Genomic DNA, 13,992 nt, shown 5'->3' on the forward strand with positions numbered 1-13,992 from the left:
ATTTCCACAAAACTTAGGCTTATATCCAAACTTCCTTATTCTATCTATTGTGTTATAGCGTTTCACAAAATCATTACATTTGTATCACCAAAACGTAAACAACTAGGATGAAGAAACTGACAAACGGTAGTCGACAATGCAGACAGGCTGGCAAACATCAGAATAACAATTCTCTCTTGCAACCCAAATAAAGAGTATTTATATCCGTCGAACATAAATGATTGTTGTACTAAGAGTCAATGCTGACTACTGCGCAAGCCACAGCAAAAATGGACGTGGCGCTAGTTACCATGCTTCAAGAACAAATTAATAATTCCGAATCTAATAATCAGATTTGTATGAAACAAACGTCATTTTGTTGCCAAATAATTGGAGCATAGATTAAGACTAAAAAAATTTTTTTTGAGCCTGTCCGCGACTGTGTCCCCTTAAGAAGTTCTAAGGTCTAGTCCCATAGTGCTCAGAGTAATCTGAACCATTTTTATGTTACCAGCCAACAACATGGAAACATACGCTCCCGTAGTGAGCATTCTTTTGTGCATTACAGCATTTGGTAGGCAGGCTTTACTTCAGCAAGACAGTGCACAACACTGTCGCTGCAGAGAAGAGCACAGCCAAACATAATACGCATGGAGGTGCCTGATGAATCATTTGGTCACGTGACCTCTGTACTTTGTAGTACATCTGGAACACCACTGAGCAAGATCTGTGTGCTGTGTACCCAACTCCAGTCAATCTCCGTGAGTTACGAGTGGCAGTTTCGTTATTTCGTGGAGTTAATTAACGATGCGTCGCTGCTGTCAAAAGAGTGAAATTGGATGCTGCACGCTACTAGTTAGATTTTTCTAATTCAGTTACTCATGCGCGTAGATACCGGTGAGTTACTGAAGCCGTCGATAGCACTTTGACAACCCACTTTTACCCTGTCACGTTTTTACATTACCTTGGACTACGGTACAAATGCCTGTCACCACAAAGTACGTTCCAATAAATAACAGAGACAGAACCGAGCGAAGTGGCGCATTGATTAGCACATTGGACTCGCATTCGGGAGGCCGACGGTTCAATCCCACATCCTGCCTTCCTGATTTAGGTTTTCCGTGATTTCCGTAAATCGCTCCAGGCAAATGATGAGATGGTTCCTTTGAAAGGGTACGGCCGACTTCCTTTCCCATCCTTCCCCAATCCGAAGAGACCGATGACCTCGCTGTTTGGTTTCTTCCACCCCCCCCCCCCAAAACAACCCCCCTCCAACCCCAACAGAGAGAGGAAATGTATTCGCAATTGCGAATATTATCTACCATCGGTTGTGAATTATATTTATGAAAATTTGTGTTGGTCCGCTACTCGAACGCGGATCTCCCTCTTTACTCAAGCGGCAGCCTTAACCGCTTCGGCTATCCGTGCACGAATCACGGCCACACCCATAATTCCACACGTCGTCGTCCGTGTATGAAAATCTGCACTCGTACGTTTCGCAGATTTCCGTCCAGGAAGGCCATATTTATTGAGAATGGAGGGCTTGATATTGGCGAATAAATGTGAAACAGCGGCCAGTGCCTGGTGATTAAGATGTAGGATGCTGTGTTCCTTCATAGATGCATGAAAGTGCAAACGAACATGTATCGAACATCTTAATAACACAGGCACTGCTGTTTCGTAAATAATATAGACCAAAAAATATTTTCACTGCTCTCCTCTCTTTTTATGTACGACGCCTCATCCCTCAAAGCCCTTGCTCCACAGTAGGAAGCCGACAATTGGTGTCACTAGATTCACTGATGGATACGAAGGTCCATTACTGAATGTTGCCGCGGGGTAAAACAACACAGTGGTGGATGTGTGGGACGAGCACGTGGACCTGGACCACAGAGGGCCGGCGGCAGCTGGAGTCGCCAACACGGGGCGAATTAGCGGCGGGACGTGGCCGCTGCCGCTGCCGCCCCCGCCCCGAGTCCATAAATCAGAGCGCAGCCGCCGGAGGCGCGGGGTGGACCCGCATCGACACATTCCGGCGTAATTGCGAGCCGCACCACTGTATGGAAATGCGCCGCGTGAACGCCGCCCGCGGGCGCTTCGCACTCTGTAAATAAACACGTCTCCTCGTGCGTGCACGCACTCGCACGCACAAACACACGGGCGAGCCGGCGCGATCGCTGTCTGGCCGGCTAATTATAAGCCCGGCACCCGCCGCCCGGCCCTTTCAGCCCTTGTAATTACTGCGCCAGCCTCCCCCTCTCGCCCTGTTCGCCCTCTTCGCTCCACCTTCCCAGAACAGTGACGTAGCTATCCTGCATCACACCCCTGTTCCGAGCCAGAAGGGCGCTCACCAATACAGAAGTTATTCATAACTCAATGACATTCAGAGTGTTTGTCCGTATGTATGCTTCTGTGCATGCATATACCAACTCACTGTGGTTTCCATTATACCCTATGTCTCTGAGTATTGTAATCTTACAACAGTGTTATGGAAGACACGCTGCAAACACCGAGTAACGAAAGTCCGCAGAGATGCTGTCGATATTCTTTAATTCCAAGAACGTATGACGCAGGGAAACCTACGAGGGTTGTTCAATAAGTAATACGACACTTCATTTGTCGGACAATTTCAGCTGAAAAAATGCGGATTTATTGTAGGACACATGGAATATTTCCGCTTCAGGCCCTAGAGTTTCATGAAGTTCCGACAGATCACGGAGCTATGTATAGCCTTCAAAATGACGCCTGTAACGGAGATCCGTTCCTAGCAGAGAGCTGTCACTGGCTTTCGTTTGGCGAAAAAATAAATCACCGAAGATGTTTGCGAAGACTTTGCAGCGAACAAAAGAACGTTGAGTCGTTGGGCAAGCTCAGTCATCATCGCAACTAGATAGCGGACAGCTGTGACTCTTGCAGTGCTGGAACACGCGGACATTCTCATTCGAGGTAATCAACGGATCACAATCAAACTCATCGCTGCTTAGTTGGGCGTCTCTGTTGGTAATCCTGACACATTCGTCCACGGGTACTCAAACGTTTGAGCCTATTGGGTTCCTCGTCGCGTAACATAAGACGATAACGAAGGACTACCTGTGCGGAACCGATTACGCGTTACGAGTTTTTGTGGAACATCGTCACAGGCAGAGAAACATGGTAAACAAAATTGCAACCCATGGAGTGGCACCGCACCATCTCTCTCCGAAGAGAAAGTTCAAAACACCCTCAGCTGCTAATGTCATGACAACGGTCTTCTGGGACTCTGAAGAGGTTATTCTGTTCGATGTCCTCCCACATGGTCAACGATCAACTCCGAAATGTGTTCTGTTTCACTCAGGAAACTGAAGAGACGACTTCAACGTGTTTGTCGCTACAAAAATGAAAAACCAATTTATCCTTCCCCACGACAACGCTAGGTTTCACACAAGTCTTCGCATCCGAGAGGAGGGACTATTTGTACTCATCCACCCCACAGCCCGGATGTCGCACCTAAGAACTTCCATCTGTTTGGCCCAATGAAGATTGCAATCTGCCCGGAAGCAGTACGTGGATGGTGGAGAGGTTATTGATGCTACGAGACGTTGGCTCCTACGTCGCCCAGCACAGTGGTGTGATACGGGCATAGAGGTCCTCCCACTAAAGTAGCATAAGGCTGTGGCATTGAACGGAGATTAAGTTGAAAAGTAGGGCTCTGTAGCCAAAATAATGAGGATAGAAAGGTGTATTGGATTACTGAATAAAGCCAGCCTGCTTTCAGAAAAGAAAAAAAGAAATATGCTGCATTACTTATTGAAGGCATTTCACTTCCAAGAAACATAACAATACTTTCTGGGGACGTCATTCTCATAAAAACCAATCGTTTTTGAGAAGCAGGCTCAAATGGTTCAAACGGCTCTGAGCACTATAGGACTTAACTTCTGACGTCATCAGTCCCCTAGGATGGTTCAAATGGCTCTGAGAACTATGGGACTTAATATCTGAGGTCATCAGTCCCCTAGAACTTAGAACTATTTAATGCTAACTAACCTAAGGACATCACACAACCCATGCTCGGGGCAGGATTCGAACCTGCGACCGTAGCGGTCGCGCGGTTCCAGACTGTAGCGCCTAGAACCGTTCGGCCACCACGGCCGGCTGAGAAGCAGGCTCGATGGTGTTATGATAAAGACACCACAGTACTCAATATAATGATCTACACAGGAACTGAAAGGTGAATAATTAATCCAGTCTAAACTACAAATGCGAAAGTTCGTGTACGAGCATGTTTGTTACAATTCCAAGTTGAAACGGCTGCAGGGATTTGGAAGAAATATAGAATGGAATTAGCTTGTATCCTGAATTAACACACAGGCTGCATTTAAAACTGTGTAATACAAGATATTTAATGATTTGAAAAACATAACGCGAAATTTGGGACAATAATTACTCTCAGAAAAAGCCGTTTGCTTTTTTAGTTTCGAGCTGTATCGTAATTGTGACAATACTTTTATTGTTTAGCATGTCCTATACAACGCTATTCAATGTAACCAATATAGTGCTTCTACAATCCTCTAAGTGTTTAATCCTTATTTCCATAAAAGCCCGTTGCATTTTAGCTCCTGAGCTACAAGCGTATCTTATAGCTTCTAAGATGCTCGATGACTCTCAACGACGACGTCATTTAAATGGTGTACGGCAGAGACACGTCGTGCCTCTACACGAGGAATGTCTCAGGCTTTAGTCAGGGTGAATTTGATTACGAAATGCATGCGTGTCTGCTGGGAACAAGCAGGGATGACGTTTTGCACGAACAAATGTTACACTATTTGCGCGGCTGCGAACCAGGAATAGCTTATTTTCTGTCTTCGTCGACTTAATATGTCTGTTACTACTTCACGCTGAAGCGGCTGGACAGATTTGGATGAAATCTAGAATGGAGGTAGCATACATCCTGAATCAACATGTAGGCTACATTTATTTCGAACATGAAAAAAAGAAAATGACTGATCCCCTGGGACGGTAAACGCGACTTTGGTTCCCGTGGGATAGATAACGTGACTCAAAAGTAATCTATGAAAGTTAACCATGTATTTTTTTTAGTGTAGACTTTAGTTTTTATCTCTTTTGACAAATGAAATAAGTATGTACATAAATCTAGAACAGCAGAGATTCTGTAATTCTGTAGGATAAAATCTTCACTAAACTGATGCATAACCTGGAAGCACCAAGATTGTGCAGTGGCGCCATGTTACGCAAGTTGCATGTCGTGCCGAGAAGGCATGTCGTGCAGGCCACCATAATCACTGACCACGGAATCAGAGACAGTACTAATACCACGAATTCCGATCATCCCAACAAAGTTGCCTTTCCAGTTCAAATGCTTGCACTTCTCTACGAAAGTGGCCGCCTCAATCACTATAAATACGAGTCAAGGACAAATGTTACACCGTGTTTTTCGCACACACAGCTCTCCGTCGGCTGGACACGTGTGTCGAGGACCTTAAATCTCTGCATATACGAAGAAAATAAGAAGCCTCGGAACGTTATTGGCAGAGACATATTACAGTGGGTCTCGGGCTCTCCATACACACCAGGAAAATTACGATCTTTTCCTTACTAGGCAAACAGTCATGATATTGTAAACAGTCTTCACTGGTTTGGCACCGGATCACAGTGTGCACATTCCGCAATATTTCCTCGGAGCGACTGTCCGATATCTTCAGGTGGTTCAACCTTGCTGGTGGCCACGTACGACTGACCGTATCCGCACGTCGACGCCTCATTTCCAAAACACGCGCGCGAAGAATGCACAGGCGGGGAAATCGCACGTGTGCAATTATTTGCAGATAGATAATGCTATACTCAAACGCCCTCTGCCAAAAATCGCAGAGAGGCTCTCCTGCGCGTGCGCTGTACACTGCGTTTACAAACAGTGCGGCCAGACGTTACTCACCAAAGACCGTACTAGGCCAATGTTATGACAGGTGTCAGCAGCAGCACTCCGTCTCCATGTCACAAGTGGCCCATCGGAACCATCCGACCGCCGTGTCATCCTCCGCTAAAGATGCAGATAGGAGGGGCGTGTGGTCAGCAAACCGCTCTCCCCGTCGTTACAATGGTTTTCTTTGACCGGAGCCGCTACTGGTCGGTCGACATCACGAGGCTGAGTGCACCCCGAAAAATGGCAACAGCGCATGGCGGCCCAGATGGTCGCCCATCCAAGTGCCTGCCACGCCCGACAGCGCTTAACTTCGTTCATCTGACGGGAACCAGTATATCCACTGTAGCAAGAGCGTTGCCTTATGGCGGATCTGTTATCGAAAAATCTTGATTTTCGAGTCGTGATTTAACAGCAGCCAGTGTTGGGTTCCAGGTGTGCTTATTTGAAATCCCTCACTCCCGTTGATGAGATTATCGGTTGGTACAAATGCCTCTGAGCACTATGGGACTTAACTTTAGAGGTCATCAGTCCCCTAGAACTTAGAACTACTTAAACCTAAGGACATCACACACACCCATGCCCGAGGCAGGATTCGAACCTGCGGCCGTAGCGGTAGCGCGGTTCCAGACTATAGTGCCTAGAACCGCTCGGTCACCCGGGCTGGCTGAGATTATCGGCTGTATAGATATGTACTGCTCCGTTAATGACGCAATCCCAGAAAGATGATGCCGGGGATAGGACTTCCGTCTATTCATATCATATTTCCGCAGTTGCCGACATTTCCGGTTAACGAAGGCGTGTATGACGCTGATGTTCATCGCAGCGTTCTTGTATTGTGCGACATGCCTGTCCTGTATATGCTACCCCACACTGGCAAGCAATCTTGTACACATCACTTTTCCTCAGGCGAAGATCATCCCTAAATGGTTCCAATGTCTCTGAGCACTATGGGACTTAACTTCTGAGGTCATCAGTCACCTAGAACTAAGAACTATTTAAACCTAAGGACATTGCACGCATCTATGCCCGAGTGCCCGAGGCAGGATTCGAACCTGCCACTGTAGCAGCAGCGCGGTTCCGGACTGAAGCGCCTAAAACCTCTCGGCCACAGCGGCCTGCGATCATCCCTAATCCTTGACGACGTGGCACCAAAAACGGCAAAAAGGGCCAAAGTGGTAGGTGTCTTCGTATCTTCGTTCTGCTCCGTAGACTGATTTCGCCTGGGCCTGAATGCTTTACGTATCTGCCTCTTAGAATAACCGTTTTGTCGGAACACTGTTATTAACTGCTTTATTTCACTCTACAGGCTTTCAGGATCAGATACCACATGTTCTCTATGAACTAACGTACCGGATTGTGTAGTATGATGATTTTCTTAACAAGAGGTGGAGCCCCTCCTCGCTCACACTGGCATGATGGCCAACTCAAAAGGTCTACTGAAATCTCTGGATAAGCGTTAGTTTTCACTAAAGTGAGGTGTAGCAGGATGTAGGTACTGCGATGTTTGCGTACGTCTGGTTAAGGTTAACCATTAGTTCGCGCTCTTCTGCAGATAGATGTGTAGGGGTTTGAAGGGCAGAGGAAGAAAAGTGCCAAGGAAGAAAAAAAACCTCTGCGGTAGTTAGGCCGGGTGGCAAGAGCAGTAGCGGATGTCCTGCTGCCTGTGACAGCTCATGCAAGGGTGAGCTTGGTCAGTAGCGGGTATCATGCATGTCGATACCTTTGACGTTGTGCGGTGCTGTTACTCGGCGGTTGCCGCTGGGTGCCGGTGTCGACCTCTCGGTCAGCGTCAGAAAACCTGTAACAGCTAGGTTCATCATCGTTTTGTTTCCGATAGGTCATATATCAGATGCACACGAGAAGAAGACAAACAACCGCAACCATACCAACTAAATGATACCGGCTGGCCTCCAACAGAGGACGTAAAACTAAAAGGTTGAGTAACAAGTACACTGTTTTTGTTTTAGTGATTTGGTGCAAAAGTTCCACATTTAAGGTTGGATAGTAAGTAGTATCTTTTTTTGTGGAGCATGCAAATACAATAAATACAATCCACTGCAAGCCACACAATTTATAATAGTAGTACCTTACCCCTTCTCTGAGCGCAACATCTCACTTATTATACAAGCAAGCAGAGTCAGATTTTCAGAGTAGGCAATTGAAGGCTGCGGTGCACAGAATGGAAACCAAACATTGTCATTTTGTCCTGATGTCAGTTGACAGTGTGTGTAGTGATACACCAGAAAGTATTGTGTGTACTGTCTACAGTGTGCGTAGCGTGCGACTAGGAGTAAGAAATGAATGAATAGTGCAGCACTACCGTTTTACATTATTAAATAACGTCTTTGCATGACAGTATCGTACACTAGGGATGAACGGAATGAGGTAGCACTGTTTTAAACAAACTGGCCTTATATTCTGAAGGTTAGAGATTCAAGACTTTATCCGCCCATTCTTATTTAGGATTTCCATGGTTTCGCTAAATTACCCTAGGAACCAGGATGGTTCCCCCTTTAAGGGGGATTGCTTTCCATCATTGTCAATTTAGGAATTTAAGTATATAAGTGCCTGAATGTAAGAGTTATTGTTTTTGTTAAAAATTGTTCAAATGTGAGCGAAATCTTATGGGATTTAACTGCTAAGGTCGTCAGTCCCTAAGCTAGCACACTACTTAACCTAAACTATCCTGAGGACAAACACACACACCCATGCCCGAGGGAGGACTCGAACCTCCTCCAGCCGCACAGTCCATGACTGCAACGCCCTAGACCGCTTGGCTAAACACGCGCGGCTATTGTTCTTGTTGTCCTTAAATTGTAATACCACGACCTGTCCAATATCCTGCTAAAAGTGATCTACGCATTAGTAAAATTCCTCCTCGTATTACTACTGCTACTTCAAAAATGTTCAAATGTGTTTGAAATCTTATGGGACTTAACTGCTAAGGTCATCAGTCCCTAAGCTTACACACTACCTGACCTAAATTATCCTAAGGACAAACACACACACCCATGCCCGAGGGAGGACTCGAACCTCCGCCGGGACCAGCTGCGCAGTCCATGACTGCAGCGCCTGAGACCTCTCGGCTAATCCTGCGCGGCTACTGCTACTGGACAGCTGTTTGCAGATGCGAGGCACGATATTTATTTGAGGTTCGCAGTTAGCAAGCAGCCGACTGGAATTGATACGTTTGAGATACAAGAATTTAGGTTCATTTTTGTACAACTATTCAGCATTTTTGTTGCTGATTAATTTACTTTAATTTGGTTAACAATTTTAAGAAATTCTGAATTATTTTCCACAAAGTTCATGACATAACAGCATATTTAGTAATGTCAAGAACACGAAAAAGCATATAATTTGACTTTGCGCTGTGTCATAATTGTCTAAGGCTATACTTTGTTCTGCATGCTAATAGTAGTAACGACCGGTTACTGTTATTTTACAGAGTCGGCTAATAAATAATTACAGAAGTAAGAAAAAGTTTTTTTGGCTGTTTACTCAATTCATTGCGTAAAGGAACTTAATGTTTCACTTTCTACTGCGACAGGATTTCAGCCTTTTGACTGTACATCTCTTCCCCGATGAAGGTTACCGTAAATAGTGGCCAAAATAATGGATAATTTTAATCAATAACGTCGACACACATGCACAAGACGTTAGTAAAGAGCTAAGCATTATAATTCAATAAAATGCTTGAAGGCAAGTGACACAGTGGTTTCTTCGTAAAAGACATGGCTCATGTCCCTCCCCTTCATTGTTCAATACGAGCTACTGATCCGCGCAGAAACCTCGTTCTCGACGTGACGTTAAACCCAAACCGATTTCCGCTCTTCTTCTTCTGTTATTGAAAACTTATTACATGCTGAAAACACAGACTGGTTACCAGTAATAGCTGTAGCCAGTTTCACTGGTGTATGCTAGTGCTTCGACATTTGAGCCGAAGGTATCGCGTTCGACCTATGGCAGTGGAAGAAATTTGATCACTAGCATACGGCTGCAAAGCAGATGATAAGGTAAAACTGTGCGATGGCGTACATGGGAGGCACTGCATTGCCTTGCTTAAGGATATGGTGACCTCCGCCCTGTACTACATTACCAGCCATTAACATTACAGTATCAGGAAGGCTAACAAGTTGTTTATTGAGTGTAGTAAACAGAACACACGGGTAAAGTTCTTGGTCACCTGAGTCTATCCTTCAGCGGCCTCGTCGCACTGGTGATACCGATTCCCGTCAGATGAACGAAGTTAAGCCCTGTTGGGCTTGGCTGGCACTTGGATGAGAGGCCGTCTGGGTTTGTCGAGCTCTATTGGCAAGCGGAGAGCACACAGCCCTTGGAGGCAAATTGAGGAGCTACTTGACTGAGACGTAGCGGCTGCGGTCTTGTAATCTGAAACGGCAGGGAAACCTTTGTGCTGACCTCATGCCCCTTCATCTCCACAACCAGTGAAACCTATGAACTGAGGATTACATGGTGAATTTCTGTTCGCAAAGGTTTGAACACGGATTCTTGGTTCAGTGACGGTTTATGAATTGAAATTGAAACAAATGAGCCCTCAGTCACAATTTTTTAGTCTTATTCACCAGGTGTCAACAGTTCTACGACTGCACTCATCATAATTTAGACATTTAAGGTGCTCTATAACATAGCTACAAATTTATTTGAAGAAAAAAATCATTTTAGATAAAAAAAGTGGAAGTACTGACTAACAATACAAGACAGAGACAGTACTTACATGTCACGTATAAAATAAATAACAAGCCAGAAGAGCTTTAGTCACGAAATATTTAAAAGGAATGTGTGAAGGCGAGCCTCTAAGAGATGCTAATCCTGTACAGCCACAGATTGCCCACTAAAGCCCTTCTAGCGAATTATTTAATTTTATACGTGGCATGAAAGTACTGTCTATGTCTTGTATTTTAAGCCAATACTTACACTTTTTATATAAAAAGATCTTTTTCTTCAAATAAATTTTTAGCTATGTTATGGAGCACTTTGAATTAAATTCTGATGAAGGCACTCTTAGAACTGCTGAAACCGGGTTAATAATACTAACAAATTGTGACCGAGGGCTCATTTGTTTCAATTTTGATTACACGGTGGTTGGTCGATACTGTCGGGCCATGACTGCCTATTCTGGCGGAGATTTGGGCCTATTTAGAGGGCGAAGTTTAGTACTCAGAGCTGCCATCTCTGGAAGCAACAACACTTCTAGCCCAGGAGGACATCGAGTCGAACTGCGCTTGGATGTTCAGTCAGGGGTACTTCATTCCATGTTTCGACAACTCTGTCCCATAGTTCATCAGTGTGGCTGATGTGTGGTGGCGTGTGAGGCTCTCAACAACGCCTGACAATACGTTTTCAGTGGTTAACATATCTGGAGAACGTGATAACCAGGCACCATTGCTGTCTTGTGTCAGGGACTACTTCTCGGAAACCACAAATTCAAAACGTGCCTTGCTGTCTTGAGGACGACCAAAGAATGCCACCGTCTTGTCTGCTACACTTCACAGTCAACACGGCATGTCTTAAATTCGCAAACTCGCATGAAAACCTTTCAGTCACCAGCCAACAGTCTTTTCTAGCATCCCTGATTGTACATCATCCATATACGTTAACTATTAGTGATACGTTTTGATAAAATATCTAAAAAAAAAGGAAGACGAATGATAGGCTCTTCCTGATGATTCTGTCAAGCCGGAAAGGTAGCTGTGCACTGTGAAACCTGAAACCTTTGTAAGAGGGCGATTGGGAGTATGGGGTGTTTTTAATATTTTGGAAGCCGAATGGCGACTTGTAAGTAGCTATAACAAGTTCTAGTTACGGCCCTGTTAAAAAGGTACACAGTAACTACATTTGAATCGTTTTCTAAAAAGAAAAATACTGTTTTTCTTTCCCTATGAGCTAGGAGGGTGGGGCGCCCCCACCCTACTCCGGTGCCCTCGGCTATGTGCTCCCTTGCCTTAGCATGATCGAACAATTCAATATACAACATATATTTCAGCTCGTCACCCTCTTTCGATACGCTAGAGTAATTATGTGCGAAAACACCTTTATACTACCAACCATAGTACTCGTATTACAATACTAGTGGACAAGTTCGCGTGCTTCAATAAATGTCAAATTTCTTCCATTTACAATACAAATTAAAACGATGCCGGAAAAACCACGATATACCTGTATGTACCGGTATTTTCATTACTCAATTTGTTTCTATCCTATCTGCAGAAGCAGAAGCGAGTAGTGTTTTGTTCCATTTCATTCGTTAGAACTAGGACACAATGTTTTCAACTAATGTCACATAAATAATATTTACAGTCCTTTAAGTAAGAGCGTGATCGGCATTGCACACAGATACTAAAAGGTATTGACTTATGGCTCAAATGGCTCTGAGCACTATGGGACTCAACATCTTAGGTCATCAGTCCCCTAGTACTTAGAACTACTTAAACCTAACTAACCTAAGGACATCACACACACCCATGCCCGAGGCAGGATTCGAACCTGCGACCGTAGCAGCCCCGCGGTTCTGGACTGCAGCGCCAGAACCGCACGGCGACCGCGGCCGGCTGGTAGTGACTTAGTTCTTTCACAGTCCAACACAGGGAACCTTTGTCCTTCATGCAATGTCCATAAAGAACTAGTTTACTTTGTATTCTAGACTGAGATACTCAAGAAGAAACATGAGTGCAACTTAAGCATCGCTTTTAGCAAAGATGCTTGGTGCCAACTGCCAACCGTTGGTCGTCGATAAAAATCGGGACTGGATACTGCAGGGGGACAATGATCCGAAGCACAGCAGCAGGCTTTGCTGCGAATGGGAAAAGGAAAAAGGTGTGCAAATACTGAATTGTACCTCAAAGTCGCCTGATGCTAATCCTGTAGCAATCTACGGTCTTACACCAAAAAGTAGTTGCAAGTAAAAAAAATCTTCACTTTTAAGCAGATGTCGACTCAAATTCGACACATTTGGTGGTTTTTTTCCACATGAATACGCGGAAAATTTAGTTTCACGCATTCCTCGCAGATATCAAGCAATTATCGACGCGGCGTTTGACTGGATTTATTATTAATTGTAGCTGTATTTTTCTTTTATTCTTGTTTAATGTATGTATATGTTTTAGTTTGTTGTCAAATACATCTTTCTACTGATTAACCGCACCAGGATCTTACATAAAGTCATGAGTTGAAATGTAATTTTGTTTGTCCTTGAAATGGATATTCGACAGCCGATACTTTAGCTTCAAGGCTTGGCAACAGGTCCTTGCCTTTTGAGCACCCTACGGCCTAGCACGGATCATGCTGCGCATGCAAGCAATAAATAATTCTCTGACAACAGCTATCTACATATTACGATTGTATTCTGCATCTGTAGCTGAATAAATTACATTCAGTGTCTACGTGAGCTGAGTCGTTAGAATGCACAGTCACTTAAAGTTACGAAGACGTCAGCTGCAATTCTTCAACTGGGATTTGAGTTGTGAGAAAGAAGTTCTGCATTCGCAACCTACCGCTTCATAGGTACGCAAAAATGGCATACTGAATATGACAAAAAGCCGTACACTGAGCTACAGGTTTTCCAAAACATAACAGCTCCGACATTTCAGTAGTGCAACGACATGACTATTTCGTTATATTTGTCCAAAAGAGCCGGTGCTCTTTCCCTAACCTGGGACGCATGATATCTTTGGTCGCAATATACAGGGTGGGCCTTATGCAATTGTTAAAAGCAATCCTTAGATTTCGTTTTGCCCTGCACAATGCCAGTCAGTTGTGAACTTCACTAGTGTGTAGTACCCCTAAGTCCCTTAACACTAACAGTTTGAGGTGAAGTTGTTTTTTGTTATCTGAGAAGCAATGAATAGACACAACAGCGTGTATCTGTTTCGCAAACACTGTGGGTGTCTTGTGAAACACTTCCAGCAAAGTTGCGATGCGATAGACCGTGATCGCGATAGGCTTCAATCCGACCTTTATGAAAGTCGGAAACGTGATGGTACGCATTTCTCCTCCTTACACGAGGCATCACAACAACGTTTCACCAGGCAACGCCGGGTCAACTGCTGTTTGTGGATGAGAAATCGCTTGTACAC

This window comes from Schistocerca gregaria, chromosome 1, assembly GCF_023897955.1.
Source record: "Schistocerca gregaria isolate iqSchGreg1 chromosome 1, iqSchGreg1.2, whole genome shotgun sequence".
NCBI classification, from domain to species: Eukaryota; Metazoa; Arthropoda; class Insecta; order Orthoptera; family Acrididae; genus Schistocerca; species Schistocerca gregaria.